This window comes from Oncorhynchus clarkii, chromosome 15 (genome assembly GCF_045791955.1).
Source record: "Oncorhynchus clarkii lewisi isolate Uvic-CL-2024 chromosome 15, UVic_Ocla_1.0, whole genome shotgun sequence".
Taxonomy (NCBI): Eukaryota; Metazoa; Chordata; class Actinopteri; order Salmoniformes; family Salmonidae; genus Oncorhynchus; species Oncorhynchus clarkii.
In genome coordinates, this window is record NC_092161.1 from 39,835,385 (window position 1) to 39,850,630 (window position 15,246).

Below are 15,246 nucleotides of genomic sequence, written 5' to 3' on the forward strand. Positions count from 1 at the left end.
AATCCCCCCCCCCCCCCCCCCCCCATTGGTTGAGTGACCTCGCCTTCAAAGAGCTGTAACAGTTTCACCCGCCTGCAGCTGATACTGATTGACACATACATTCTCATATTTTCTGAAACTCCAACAAGCTGTCTTACATGTTACAGGATAAGTGAATGTTGACTTGTGCCTTCCCTCCCTGCTCTTACATATGCCTGCATGTAGGACTCAAGATCTTGAGGTGGTCCATAGTTGACTACATGGTGGACACCCTTAAAGTCTACCTCCATACCCAATGCTGAAGTAGCCATCACAACTCTGAGATTAGATTACTCATCTTTCAAGGATGCAATATAATGTGCAGTTTTATGTGCTCGGGTGTCTCTGAGTGGTTAATGTCAAAAATCCTGTTTTCCAGTGAGTCCTCTGCTCCTGCTGGAAGCACAAATTTCTCCCCAAGGACATGTTGAAAAACTATGTTGGGGTTTCAGGCCCACTCTGTGAGCAACCATGAGAATTTCTCTACAGGGTCAGATGACACCTTCTTCACTGCCAGTCTGATGTTGTTCCTGTCAGGACTTTTCACCACCTCAACACATTGCTGCTTGCAAAGGTGCTCCATTATGCTCTCCATTGTAGCCTTGAATGCTGTAGCTGTGATGGCCAATACAGGAACTGGAAATGGCAGGAGTGACACAGCTTGCCAACCATTCCACACCACTTCTGATAAGTAGCCTCTATGCCTGAGAAAATAATTAATTAGTTGTCATAATAAAGGACTAAATAATACTGGTTCAATGGCAACATTGTCATCTTGAAGGTTGAGCATGGCCTTTGTGTTAATTTAAAGGAGTGCCATTTTAAGAAAGGTCCAACACAATTTTTAAAAAGCGATATATACTAAAATGCACAGGAAAACAACTGATCAAAGAATTAGCAGGTTTCAGGCATCAGACACTTCAGTCATACCTCCATCAATTAATCACTGACTGTCGACCACACTTAATACACTAAACTTTTACTATAGCCTGTAGGTAGACACACCAAAAAGTATATTTTCTTTAGTAGAGTGTTCAAGCAGAGGAGTTATAATGCTTTTATCGACAAAATGTTGTGTATAGAGCACACTTCTGGCAAGACAGAACTACAGTTTTCATCCATATTTTCTTCAATTTTCTGCAATATTGCAAACTAGATAGCATACGGAACAACTTTCTACAAAATGTGTCCTACCTGGTCAGAAAACAGTGATGAACATAACACTTGCCACCCCTTTCAACATGCGTGTGGTGGGAATATTCTTGAAATGTAACACACAATCAAAACCCAGTGGACCATTCAAACCATTTTTGCAATAGAAAATTCTCCAGACTTCCAAGGGAGGCGTGACAACGACGTGATTTTGGAGGTATGGCAACATGAGACTATACGCCCACCCATCCACCCGACCAATCACCCTACTTTAGTTTTCACCTTAGGTCACCTTCTGTCTTATGTAACCATAACAAACGTAACATATCAAACTAATTTGGTTTTCCTGGATTTACATTTACTATGTTACGTCTAGTCTATGAGACCAGGCTGCTCGCTAAAGCTTCTAAACACTATTATTGTGTATCAAATCCTATCGAGTGCAGAATTAGATCACTTCTTCTGGAGTATTTTAATGTTTAACATTGATTTATGTACAGTATGTGATCATTTGCCAGACATTGTTAAACATAATGATCAATCCACCAGCAGTAACTAAAGGTTTTGCAGCAAGGATTGAAGGATACTGAATTTGCTTCTACCATTAAAAGGTGGAAATGTGGGAATGGGTCGTCTTATTATTGAACGTCAATTGTCGGACGGTTTTGATATCTGTTCATCCTGATCCATGATGAACAGATGCTTAATAGTAACATAGAAATATACTTTTCTTTCTTCAAACATGCATACAATATTGTGTAAAATAATCATGAAGTCTAAACTTCATGAGGGCAAACTACCTGCCCTCCAGGACACCTACACCACCCGATGTCACAGGAAGGCCATAAAGATCATCAAGGAGAACAACCACCCGAGCTACTGCCTGTTCACCCCGCTATCATCCGGAAGGCGAGATCAGTACAGGTGCATCAAAGTAGGTACCGAGAGACTGAAAAACAGCTTCTATCAAGGCCATCAGACAATTAAACAGCCACCACTAACATTGAGTGGCTGCTGCCAACACACTGACTCAACTCCAGCCACTTTAATAATGGGAATTGATGGAAATTGATGTAAAATATATCACTAGCCACTTTAAACAATGCTACTTAATATAATGTTTACATACCCTACATTACTCATCTCATATGTATATGTATATACTGTACTCTATATCATCTACTGCATCTTTATGTAATACATGTATCACTAGCCACTTTAAACTATGCCACTTTGTTTACATACCCTACATTACTCATCTCATATGTATATACTGTACTCGATACCATCTACTGCATCTTGCCTATGCCGTTCTGTACCATCACTCATTCGTATATCTTTATGTACATTTTCTTCATCCCTTTACACTTGTGTGAATAAGGTAGTAGTTTAGGAATTGTTAGGTTAGATTACTCGTTGGTTATTACTGCATTGTCGGAACTAGAAGCACAAGCATTTCCCTACACTCGCATTAACATCTGCTAACCATGTGTATGTGACAAATACATTTGATTTGATTTGATTTAAACATTTTGAATGACCCACAGTCCACTAAAAACAGAGCCACGTGGAAAGACAGGAAGTGCAAGGATATTAAAACCAGACTTCCAATGAGTTCAATAACTAAATTATTTCTATCTTTGGTTATCCTCAGAAAATATACATTTTGAGCAACATGTTAAGTTGAATTTATTCTGATATTTTTGGTCAAATTAAATTAACAAATGATTTCATAAATATATACACTGAGTGAACAAAACATTTGGAACACCTTCCTAATATTGATGCTGGCCCATGTTGACTCCAATAGAGCCCCACAGTGGTGTTATAACACCCATAAAACTCAGCAGTCAAACAGGGAAATGATTCCAATCATTTTTCCACCTTTCATTTTTCCCATAGGGAATCTTAGAAATATTTTAAAAAATTGCTGTGTTTTGTGTAGTCTTACCCTGGCATGACGTTTTGATAATCATGTAAATCTCTTTCAGACAAGGTGACTTTCATCAATATATTCTGCTCTATTTTCTCTTAGATTCAAAAATGCTAATTAGCATCAAAGTAGACATCATTCAAGACTACAAATCCCAGAAAGCCCCTGCACGTCTTCTCTAGCTGACACCTTTACTAACTGGTATTGTGTCAATTTAAAACTTGCACAAGACAGTTCACAAAATTGTCAATTTAAAGAAATGTAGCCAATTCAAATGTAGCCAAGACATTCATTACTAAATTTAGCTGACTTTAGATTCAGAGATTATTACTTTTGCCTCATTCTTTTGCCTCATCCAGATCATCATTGCATTTGTAGTTCTTTATGATTAGCCGCTATTTAGAATTTCATTTTTGGGGCGTAAATACAGGCAAATATATTGCTAAAAGTCACCTTGTCCTAAAAAAAATGTCATGGTTATCAAAACGTCACACCAACGTATGCCCACACGAAAAACAGCCCTTATTTTAAGTGTTTCTAAGAACCCCTATGGGAAAAATGAATGGTGGGAAAATGATTGGAACCATTTCCTTGTTTGACTGCTAGGGTTTATGGGTATTATGACTTATACTGTCATACTCTATGTTTCCCACAGTTGTGTGAAGTTGGCTGGATGTCCTTTGGGTGGTAGACCAATCTTGATACACGGAAAACTGCTGAGCGTGAAAAACCCGTCAACGTTGCAGTTCTTGACACACTCAAAAAAAAAAGTTCCTCTGTCCAGTGTCTGTGTTCTTTTGCCCATCTTAATCTTTTATTTTTATTGGCCAGTCTGAGAAATGGCTTTTTTTTGCAACTCTGCAAAGAAGGCCAGCATCCCGGAGTCGCCTCTTCACTGTTGACGTTGAGACTGGTGTTTTGCAGGTACTATTTAATTACAGTTGAGAACTTGTGAGGCATCTGTGTCTACAACTAGACACTGTAATGTACTTGTCCTCTTGCTCAGTTGTGCACCGGGGCTTCCCACTCCTCTTTCTATTCTGGTTAGAACCAGTTTGCGCTGTTCTGTGAAGGGAGTAGTACACAGCGTTGTACGAGATCTTCAGTTTCTTTGCAATTTCTCACATGGCATAGCCATCATTTCTCTGAACAAGAATAGACTGATGAGTTTCAGAAGAAAGTCCTTTGTTTCTGGTCATTTTGAGCCTGCAATCGAACCCACAAATGCAGACGCTCCAGATACTCAACTAGTCTAAAGAAGGACAGTGTTATTGGTTCTTTAATCAGCACAACAGTTTTCAGCTATGCTAACACAATTGCAAAATAGTTCTAATTTCAAAGGGGTTCTAATGATCAATTAGCCTTTTAAAATGCTAAACTTGGATTAGCTAACACAATGTGCCATGGGAACACAGAAGAGATGGTTGCTGATAATGGGCATCTGTACGCCTATGTAGATATTCCATTAAAAAATCTGCCATTTCCAGCTGCAATAGTCATTTACAACATTAGCAATGTCTACACTGTATTTCTGATCAATATGATGTTATTTTAATAATGGACAAAAAAGTGCTTTTCTTTCAAAAACAAGGACATTTAGAAGTGACCCCAAACTTTTGAAAGGTAGTGTAAATCATTGATAAAGCTGCATACAAACATGGTCTCTTTTTTGTTTTCTTGTGTAAGGCAACTCCAAAATGCAGCTGTTTCAGCCCTTTCAGTGCTTTCTGTGGTGGTGGGGCAAGCCAGCAGAAAATACGGAGCGTTGCACTGTGATTGGTTTAGTGTTCTGTCACTCATGGGGAAACTACATCACCGCAAAGTCTAAGGGGAGTCCTTGAGAATTCTAGCCATTTGGGTGTTGACAAAGAGATACATTAGAAGTGCCCATCCAAGAAGGCTCAAGGTCATTGGCCACAGATAAAATTACGTCAAATCACGTTATATGTACAGTAGCTTTGATTGGAGTGATCATGTCATCATCATACTTTCAAAATCATCACTAACAGTCATCATCATGAATCAAGTCGACAATCTACTGGCAAATCGTTTTCAATCCTTGTCATATGTGTAATGCCCGGGGTGTAGTTGAGGAAGGAGTCAGACGCAGGAGACAGAGAGTTCAGAGTAGGCTACTTCTTTATACACCGACCAGGTGAAAACAGACACCACTCAAAACAAATGCCCCAAAACCCAGGGGAACTAAACAGTCCCAAAAAACAGCTCACGTACACGAACAACCGTGACATAAAAGCGTGTACAAAGAGTACACATAAGAGTACACACACCCAGCAGGAGGGCCGGCTGGCTAATAAAGCCCAACTAATAAACCTAATTAACAACAGGTGTAACTAATAAACAGACAAGGAGGGGGAGGAAAAGATCAGTGGCAGCCAGTAGGCCGGTGACGACGACCCCCGAGTGCCACCCGAATGGGAAGGGGAGCCACTTTCGGTAGGAGTCGTGACAATATGAAGATAAATAATGAAGAGAAGTTATAAATTAAACGTATCTGTGCTCATCGGCCATTGAACATAAACATTACACAAGAAGTTGGAAATCGCAAATTCAACAATGAGTGGTTTGAAAGGAAGTAAGCACAACAAGGTGAGTCCAAAAATGTTTTGTATGCTGCTGCATAATTTATGTTATATGCCAGAGACATATGTATACTGTAGCTAACAAAGTAATACTAAGTATACAGTTGAAGTTGAAAGTTTTCATACACTTAGGTTGTAGTCATTAAAACTCTTTTTTCAACCACTCCACAAATTTCTTGTTAACAAACTATAGTTTTGGCAAGTCCTTTAGGACATCTACTTTGTGCATGACACAAGTAACTTTTCCAACAATTGTTTACAGACAGATTATTTATAGTTCACTGTATCACAATTCCAGTGGGTCAGAAGTTTACATACACTAAGTTGACTGTGCTTTTAAACAGCTTCGGAAATTCCAGAAAATTATGTCATGGCTTTAGAAGCTTCGGGTTAAGCTAATGGACATCATTTGAGTGAATTGGAGGTGTACCTGTGGGTGTATTTCAAGGCCTACCTTCAAACTCAGTGCCTCTTTGCTTGACATCATGGAAAAATCAAAAGACATCAGCCAAGACCTCAGAAAACAATTGTAGACCTCCACTAGTCTGGTTCATCCTTGGGAGCAATTTCCAAACGCCTGAAGGTACCACGTTCATCTGTACAAAGAATAGCACTCAAGTATAAACACCATGGGACCACGCAGTCGTCATACTGCTCAGGAAGGAGATGCGTTCTGTCTCATAGAGATGAACGTATGATGGTGCAAAAAGTGCAAATCAGTCCCAGAACAACAGCAAAGAACCCTGTGAAGATACAGGAGGAGTTCAACCAGGTATACCGGAGAGATGTTCGCTGAAGAGCACCTTCTCAGCCCCCTACCATTTGCGCCAGCTCCACGCATCAGGCCACCAGTGCACCTCCCCAGCCCTGTATGTTCTGTGCCGGTTCCTCGCACTTGCCATGAAGAGCATGTCTTCAGTCCGCTGCCACGGAAACCCCAAGATTATTTTTTTTTTGGGGGGGCACATGGAGCTGGCAGCTGAGCAGAGGGAAGAGCCAGAGACCGTCAGGGAGGCGATGGAGAAGTTGGGGGAGAGAGAGCGGAGAGAGATGTTGGTCAAGTGTGTTCTGCTCAACATTCGACCTGAAGAGCCTGTCAACAGTCTGGTGAAGTCTGTGCCGGCTTCATGCATCTGGCCTCCAGTGTGCCTCCCCAGTCCGGTACGTCCGGTGCCAGCTCCCCGAACCCGGCCTGAAGTGCGTGTCACCAGTCCGGTGCCACCTGTGCCGGCTCCACGCACCAAGTCTCCAGTGCACCTCCCCAGTCCCGCTCCTAGGCCGGAGCCTTCCTCTGCGCCGGTGCCCAGTCCAGGCACGGCGTCCAGTCCCGCTCCAAGGCCGGAGCCTTCCTCTGTGCCGGTGCACAGTCCAGGCACGGCGTCCAGTCCCGCTCGAAGGCCGGAGCCTTCCTCTGTGCCGGTGCACAGTCCAGACACGGCGTCCAGTCCCGCTCCAAGGCCGGAGCCTTCCTCTGTGCCGGTGCACAGTCCAGACACGGCGTCCAGTCCCGCTCCAAGGCCGGAGCCTTCCTCTGTGCCGGTGCACAGTCCAGACACGGCGTCCAGTCCCGCTCCATGGTCGGAGCCTTCCTCTGTGCCGGTGCACAGTCCAGACACGGCGTTTTGTCCCGCTCCAAGGCCGGAGCCTTCCTCTGTGCTAGTGCCCAGTCCAGGCACGGTGTCCAGTCCTGCTCCATGGCAGGAGCCTTCCTCTGCGCCGATGCCCAGTCCGGGCACGACGTCTAGTCCCGCTCCAAGGCCAGAGCCTTCCTCTGAGCCTGTGCCCAGTCCAGGCACGGCGTCCAACCCAGCTCCATGGCCGGAGCCTTCCTCAGTGCCGGTGCCCAGTCCAGGCACGGTGTCCAGTCCCGCTCCAAGGCCGGAGCCTTCCTCTGAGCCTGTGCCCAGTCCAGGCACGGTGTCCAACCCAGCTCCATGGCCGGAGCCTTCCTCGGTGCCGGTACCCAGTCCAGGCACGGTGTCCAGCCCCGCTGCATGGCAGGAGCCTTCCTCTGCGCCAATGCCCAGTCCGGGCACGGCGTTCAGCCCGGCTTACCATGGCCGGATCCGTGGTCTGGGCGGTGGGCTACAACCCGCACCGGAGCCGCCACCGCCCCTATTCACCCCCCCCCCATTTGGTTTCAGGTTTCCTAGAATGTGTATTTCTATGTTGATGATTTTGTATGGTTCCCAATTAGAGGCAGCTTGTAATCATTACCTCTAATTGGGGATCATATTTAGTTAGTTATTTTTCCTTCCTGCGTTTGTGGGATATTGTTTGTGAGTGTTTTTGTACACCAAAAATTTCACGTTTCGTTGTTCGTTTCTTGTTTTGTTGAAGTTTCGCCTTAGTCCGTCTTTAATCACGAGCGTGACACGCTGTACATTTCAAAGTGCTGAACAAATAGTCATATTGACTACATCCATCCTAGCTCTCTCATTAATGTCTTAATTGAAATTACAGATGGCCTCTTATTTGCTCGTTGTTCCCTTATGCCATAGTTTGTACATCTCAATTGTCAGTAGAAACCACATTTGTTTAAACAAGTCAGCCATATCAGCTATGTTTTCTAAAAAGGCAGTAAATAAGGCTGAATTAACTGTTTTGCTGCCAGACATGAATCTGCTGATAGCCATGTGTAGTAGTGGTAAGGTGTTGTGACTGCTGTTGGGACAGCTTTATGTAGGCCCTAACAGTTTGTGGACACCATTAGTCACCGTTACAGTGCAATTAATGCATTGTTTAGTGTTGTGTTGTGTAGTGGCTTTGCTGGCCTGCATACATTTTTTGTTTGTTTTGTTTGCCCCACCAAGATTTACATGGTAAAATCGCCACTGTAACAGATGGTGTGAGGATGCTTTGCTGGTGACACGGTCTGTGATTTATTTAGTATTCAAGGCACACTTAACCAGCATGCTACCACAGCATTCTGCAGCAACTATCATTTGTTTTCAACAGGACAATGACCCAACACACCTCCAGGCTGTGTATGGGCTATTTGAGAAGGAGAGTGATGGAGTGCTGCATCAGATGACCTGCCTCCACAATGACCCGACCTCAACCCAACTGAGATGGGTTGGGCTGAGTTGGACCGCACAGTGAAGGAAAAGCACAAGTGCTCAGCACATGTGGAAATTCCTTCAAGACTGTTGGAAAACATTCCAGGTTAAGCTGGTTGAGAGAATACCAAGAGTGTGCAAAGCTGTCATCAAGGCAAAGGGTGGCTACTTTGAAGAATCTTAAATATAAAATGCATTTTGATTTGTTTAAACACTTTTTTGGTTACTACATGATTCCACATGTGTTATTTCAGTGTTTTGATGTCTTCTCTATTATTCTACAATGTAGAAAATATACTAATAAAGAAAAATCCTTGAATGACTAATTGTGTCCAAACTTTTGACTGGTACTGCACATATATATAGGGAGAGGTCAGGGAGGGGTTGAAAATGTAAGCGAACACAGAGCTTGTGTGGTAGGATTTGATCTTAGTCCAGTATTGACGCTTTGCCTGTTTGATGGTTCGTCGGCAGCTGTAGCTGGATTTCTTATAAGGGTCCAGGTTAGTGTCCCGTTCCTTGAAAACGGAAGCTCTAGCCTTTAGCTCACTCGTGATGTTGCCTGTAAGCCATGCCTTCTATATATATGTATAGTGGGGCAAAAAAGTATTTAGTCAGCCACCAATTGTGCAAGTTCTCCCACTTAAAAAGATGAGGCCTGTAATTTTCATCATAGGTACACTTCAACTATGACAGACAAAATGAGAAGAAAAAAATCCAGAAAATCACATTGAGAGATTTTTAATGAATTTATTTGCAAATTATGGTGGAAAATAAGTATTTGCTCAATAACAAAAGCTTATCTCAATACTTTGTCATTGCCAACAAAGGGTATAAAACAGAGGTCAAACGTTTTCTGTAAGTCTTCACAAGGTTTTCACACACTGTTGCTGGTATTTTGGCCCATTCCTCCATGCAGATCTCCTCTAGAGCAGTGATGTTTTGGGGCTGTTGCTGGGCAACACGGACTTTCAACTCCCTCCAAAGATCTTCTATGGGGTTGAGATCTGGAGACTGGCTAGGCCACTCCAGGACCTTGAAATGCTTCTTACGAAGCCACTCTTTCATTGCCCGGGCGGTGTGTTTGGGATCATTGTCATGCTGAAAGACCCAGCGATGTTTCATCTTCAATGCCCTTGCTGATGGAAGGAGGTTTTCACTCAAAATCTCACGATACATGGCCCCATTCATTCTTTCCTTTACACGGATCAGTGGTCCTGGTCCCTTTGCAGAAAAACAGTCCCAAAGCATGATGTTTCCACCCCCATGCTTCACAGAGGTATGGTGTTCTTTGGATGCAACTCAGCATTCTTTGTCCTCCAAACACGACGAGTTTAGTTTTTACCAAAAGGTTCTATTTTGGTTTCATCAGACCATATGACATTCTCCAAATCTTCTTCTAGATCATCCAAATGTTCTCTAGCAAACTTCAGACGGGCCTGGACATGTACTGGCTTAAGCAGGGGGACACGTCTGGCACTGCAGGATTTGAGTCCCTGGCGGCGTAGTGTGTTACTGATGGTAGGCTTTGTTACTTTGGTCCCAGCTCTCTGCAGGTCATTCACTAGGTCCCCCCGTGTGGTTCTGGGATTTTTGCTCACTGTTCTTGTGATAATTTTGACCCCACGGGGTGAGATCTTGTGTGGAGCCCCAGATCGAGGGAGATTATCAGTGGTCTTGTATATGTTCCATTTCCTAATAATTGCTCCCACAGTTGATTTCTTCAAACCAAGCTGCTTACCGATTGCAGATTCAGTCTTCCCAGCCTGGTGCAGGTCTACAATTTTGTTTCTGGTATCCTTTGACAGCTCTTTGGTCTTGGCCATAGTGGAGTTTGGAGTGTGACTATTTGAGGTTGTGGACAGGTGTCTTTTATACTGATAACAAGTTCAAACAGGTGCCATTAATACAGGTAACGAGTGGAGGACAGAGGAGCCTCTTAAAGAAGAAGTTATAGGTCTGTGAGAGCCAGAAATCTTGCTTGTTTTTAGGTGACCAAACACTTATTTTCCACCATAATGTGCAAATCAATTCATTAAAAATCCTACATTGTGATTTTCTGGATTTTTTTTCTAATTTTGTCTGTCATAGTTGAAGTGTACCTATGATGAAAATTACAGGCCTCTCTCATCTTTTTAAGTGGGAGAACTTGCACAATTGGTGGCTGACTAAATACTTTTTTGCCCCACTGTAGATATGGTCACTGTGGGTACGACTTTATTATTGCACTTATAAATGAAGCCGGTGACTGATGTGGTTATCTCCTCAATGCCATAGGATGAGTCCCCGAACATATCCCTGTCTGTGCTAGCGAAAGTCACGTAGCTTAGCATCTGCTTCCTCGGACCACTTCCGTATTGAGTGTGTCCTTGGTAATTCCTGTTTGAATTTTTGCATAGAGTTATGATCAGATTTGGCAAATGGAGGGTGAGGGAGTGCTCTGTATGCATCTCTGTATGTGGAGTAAACGGGATGTAGAGTTTTTTTCAACTCTAGTTGCAGAGGTGACATGCTGGTAGAAATGAGGTAAGACATTAAAATCACCGGCCACTAGGAGAGCCATGCAGTCTTAGTGCCAGCATTGATTTGTGATTGTAAATAGACAGCTATGAAAAATATAGATAAAAACTCTTGGCAAATAGTATGGCCTCAGGCTAGCAGAACCTCGAGACCTTGATAAAAAACAGCTAGTTGTACATTATCCATGTCCTTGTTCAGCCAAGTTAACAAGAAAGATAGGATATTACAGTTCTACAGGTCCCATTGATAGGATAGTATCGAACAGAGCTCTTCCAGTTTGTTCTTCAGTGATTGTACATTCGACAATAAAACGAACGTAGCTTGTCCAGTATGTTCTCCAGTGGTTGTACATTTGACAATAGAACAGACCGTAGAGGTGGTTTATTTACTTGCCTTAGCCGCTGAGCAACTTGAGCACCGGGCACAACAAGAAGATGATGCCATCCCCCCCGCAAATTTGGCTACTTTAGCACATTTGTTTTTGTCTGAATTTAAAAAAATAATAATTTGACTTTTCTTTAACCAGGTAGGCCAGTTGAGAACAAGTTCTCATTTACAACTGCGATCTGGCCAAGATGAAGCAAATCAGTGCGACAAAAACAACAGAGTTACAAACAAACGTATAGTCAATAACTCAATAACAAAAATCTATGTACAGTGTGTGCAAATGTAGAAGAGTAGGGAGGTAAAGGCAATAAATAGGCCATAGAGGCAAAATAACTACAATTGATCATTAACACTGGAGTGATAGATGTGCAGTTGATGATGTGCAAGTAGAGATACTGGGGTGCAAAAGAGCAAGAAGATAAATAACAATATGGGGATGAGGTAGTTGGGTGTGCTATTTACATATTGGCTGTGTACAGGTACAGTGATCGGTAAGCTGCTCTGACAGCTGATGCTTAAAGTTAGAGAGGGAGATATAAGTTTCCAGCTTCAGTGATTTTTGCAATTCGTTCCAGTCATTGGCAGCAGAGAACTGGAAGGGTAGACGGCCAAAGGAAGTGTTGGCTTTGGGGATGACCAGTGAAATATACCTGCTTGAGCTCATGCTATGGGTGGGTGTTGCTATGGTGATCAGTGAACTGAGATAAGGCGGGGCTTTACCTAGCAAAGACTTATAGATGACCTGGACCCAGTGGGTATGGCGACGAATATGTAGCGTGGGCCAGCCAACGAGAGCATACAGGTCGCAGTAGTGGGTAGTATACGATGATTTGGTGCCAAAATGGATGGCACTGTGATAGACTACATCCAGTTTACTGAGTAGAGGGTTGGAGGCTATTTTGTAAATTACATCGCCGAAGTCAAGGATCGGTAGGATAGTCAGTTTTGAGGGTATGTTTAGCAGCAAGAGTGAAGGAGGCTTTGTTGCAAAATAGGAAGCATATTCTAGATGACATTTTGGATTGGATATGCTTAATGTGAGTCTGGAAGGAGAATTTATAGTCTAACCAGACACCTAGGAATTTGTAGTTGTCCACATATTCTAAGTCAGAACCGTCCAGAGTTGTGATGCTAGTCGGGCAGTCGGGTGCAGGCAGCAATTGGTTGAAGAGCATGCATTTAGTTTTACTAGCATTTAAAAGCAGTTGGAGGCCACAGAATGAGTGTTGTATGGCATTGAAGCTTGTTTGTAGGTTTGTGAAGATATTGTCCAAAGGGTCAGAAGTATACAGAATGGTGTCATCTGCGTAGAGGTGGATCTGAGAATCACCAGCAGCAAGAGCGATATTATTGATATATACAGAGAAAAGAGTTGGCCCGAGAATTGAACACTGGCACCCCCATTGAGACTGCCAAAGGTCCGTATAACAGGCCCTCCGATTTGACACACTGAACTCTATCTGAGAAGTAGTTGGTGAACCAGGCGAGGCAGTCATTTGAGAAACCAAGGCTATTGAGTCTGCCGATATGAATGTGGTGATTGACAGAATCGAAAGCCTTGGCCAGGTTGATGAAGACGGCTGTATAGTACTGTCTTTTATCGATGGCTGTTATGATCTAGTTTAGGACCTTGAGTAAGGCTGAGGTGCACCCATGACCAGCTCGGAAACCAGATTGCATAGTGTAGAAGGTATGGTGGGATTCGAAGTGGTCAGTGATTTGTTTGTTAAATTGGCTTTCGAAGATTTTAGAAAGGCAGGGCAGGATGGATATAGGTCTATAACCGTTTGGGTCTAGAGTGTCTCCCCCTTTGAAGAGGGGGATGACTGCTTTACAATCTTTTGGGATCTCAGACGACACAAAACAGAGGTTGTACCGGCTATTAATAGGGGTTGCAACAATTTCAGAGGATAATTTGTCTAGCCCAGCTGATTTGTAGGGATCCAGATTTTGCAGCTCTTTAAGAACATCAGATGTCTGGATTTGGGTGAAGGAGAAGCGGGGGGGGGGGGGGGGGGGGGGGGGGCTTGGGCAAGTTGCTGCAGGGGCTGCAGAGCTGTTGGACCGGGTAGATTTTGTAAATGACATCGCCGAAGTCGAGGATCGGTAGGATAGTCAATTCTATAGTTGGCCTTGTCTCAGGGTGTCCTCAGTCTATCTGCTGCTGCTCCAGTTTCAACTGTTCTGCCTGCGGCTATGGAATCCTGACCTGTTCACTGGACGTGCTACCTTGTCCCGGACCTGCTGTTTTTGACTGTCTCTCTACTGCACCTGCTGTCTCTACCTCTGAATGATGGGCTATGAAAAGCAACCTGACTTTTACTCCTGAAGTGCTGACCTTTTGCACCCTCTACAACCACTGTGATTATTATTATTTGACCCTGCTGGTCATCTATGAATGTTTATAACAGTACATGGCCAAGATGTTCAATAACCACCCATCACATCCAGAAGAGGACTGGCCACCACTCAGAGCCTGGTTCCTCTCTAGGTTTCTTCCTAGGTTGCTGCCTTTCTCCTAGGTTGCTCGCTGTTTGGGCTTTTAGGCTGGGTTTCTGTATAGCACATTGTGACATCGGCTGACGTAAAAGGGCTTTATAAATACATTTGATAGAAATTCAATTGAACATCCCTGGTCATTCCTACTGCCTCTGATCTGACGGACTCACTAAACACACATGCTTCGTTTGTATATTATGTCTGGGTATTGGAGTGTGCCCCTGGATATCCGTAAATAAAACAATCTAGAAAATGATGTCATCTGGTATTCTTAATATATGGAATTTGACATTATTTATTCTTTTACTTTTGATACGCAAGTATATTTAAAACCACATACTTTGTATTTTACTCAACTATTATTCTACTGGGTGATTGTCACTTTTAAGATATCCTTACTTTTACTCAAGTATGACCATTTTGTACTTTTTCCACCACTGTACTTGAACGCACGCATGACTCCATTCTATGCACACCAAAATAACAGTCTGTTTGTCTGAAGTGCCTTTTGAAAGCCTACCACTGTAAGATCGTTGTCACAACTTCCGCCGAAGTTGGTGCCTCTCCTTGTTTGGGCGGCATTCGGCGCTCGACGTCACCGGCTTTCTAGCCTCAACCAATCTACATTTCTTTTTCCATTTGTTTTGTCTGTATTGTACACACCTGGTTCCCACTACATTTGAATTATTTCCCTATTTAACCCTCTGGAGTCATCATGGTTTTGTGCGTGTTTATTGTTGTCAGTTGTCTCGTTTATGTGATTCTGGATTTTCGTTCTCCTTGTTGAAAGATTATTTTTGAGTGAAGTTACTATTATTACTCATCTGTGTCCTGCGCCTGACTCCGCCTTACCCACATCACCTAGACTCTGACAATCGTATTTTATAACTTACTAGCTGGCCATGTAAGCAATAGAATACGCTTTCAAATGATGCCCACCTGACCCATATTGTGATTTATAATGGAATGTTTATGGATTGCATACACTAAGGCAGTAATTGTGTGATGGTGGAGAAGCAGGACTGTGCTCCAAAACAAAAAATGACAAGTGTCAGTTCCTCAATGACAAAGCATGGAG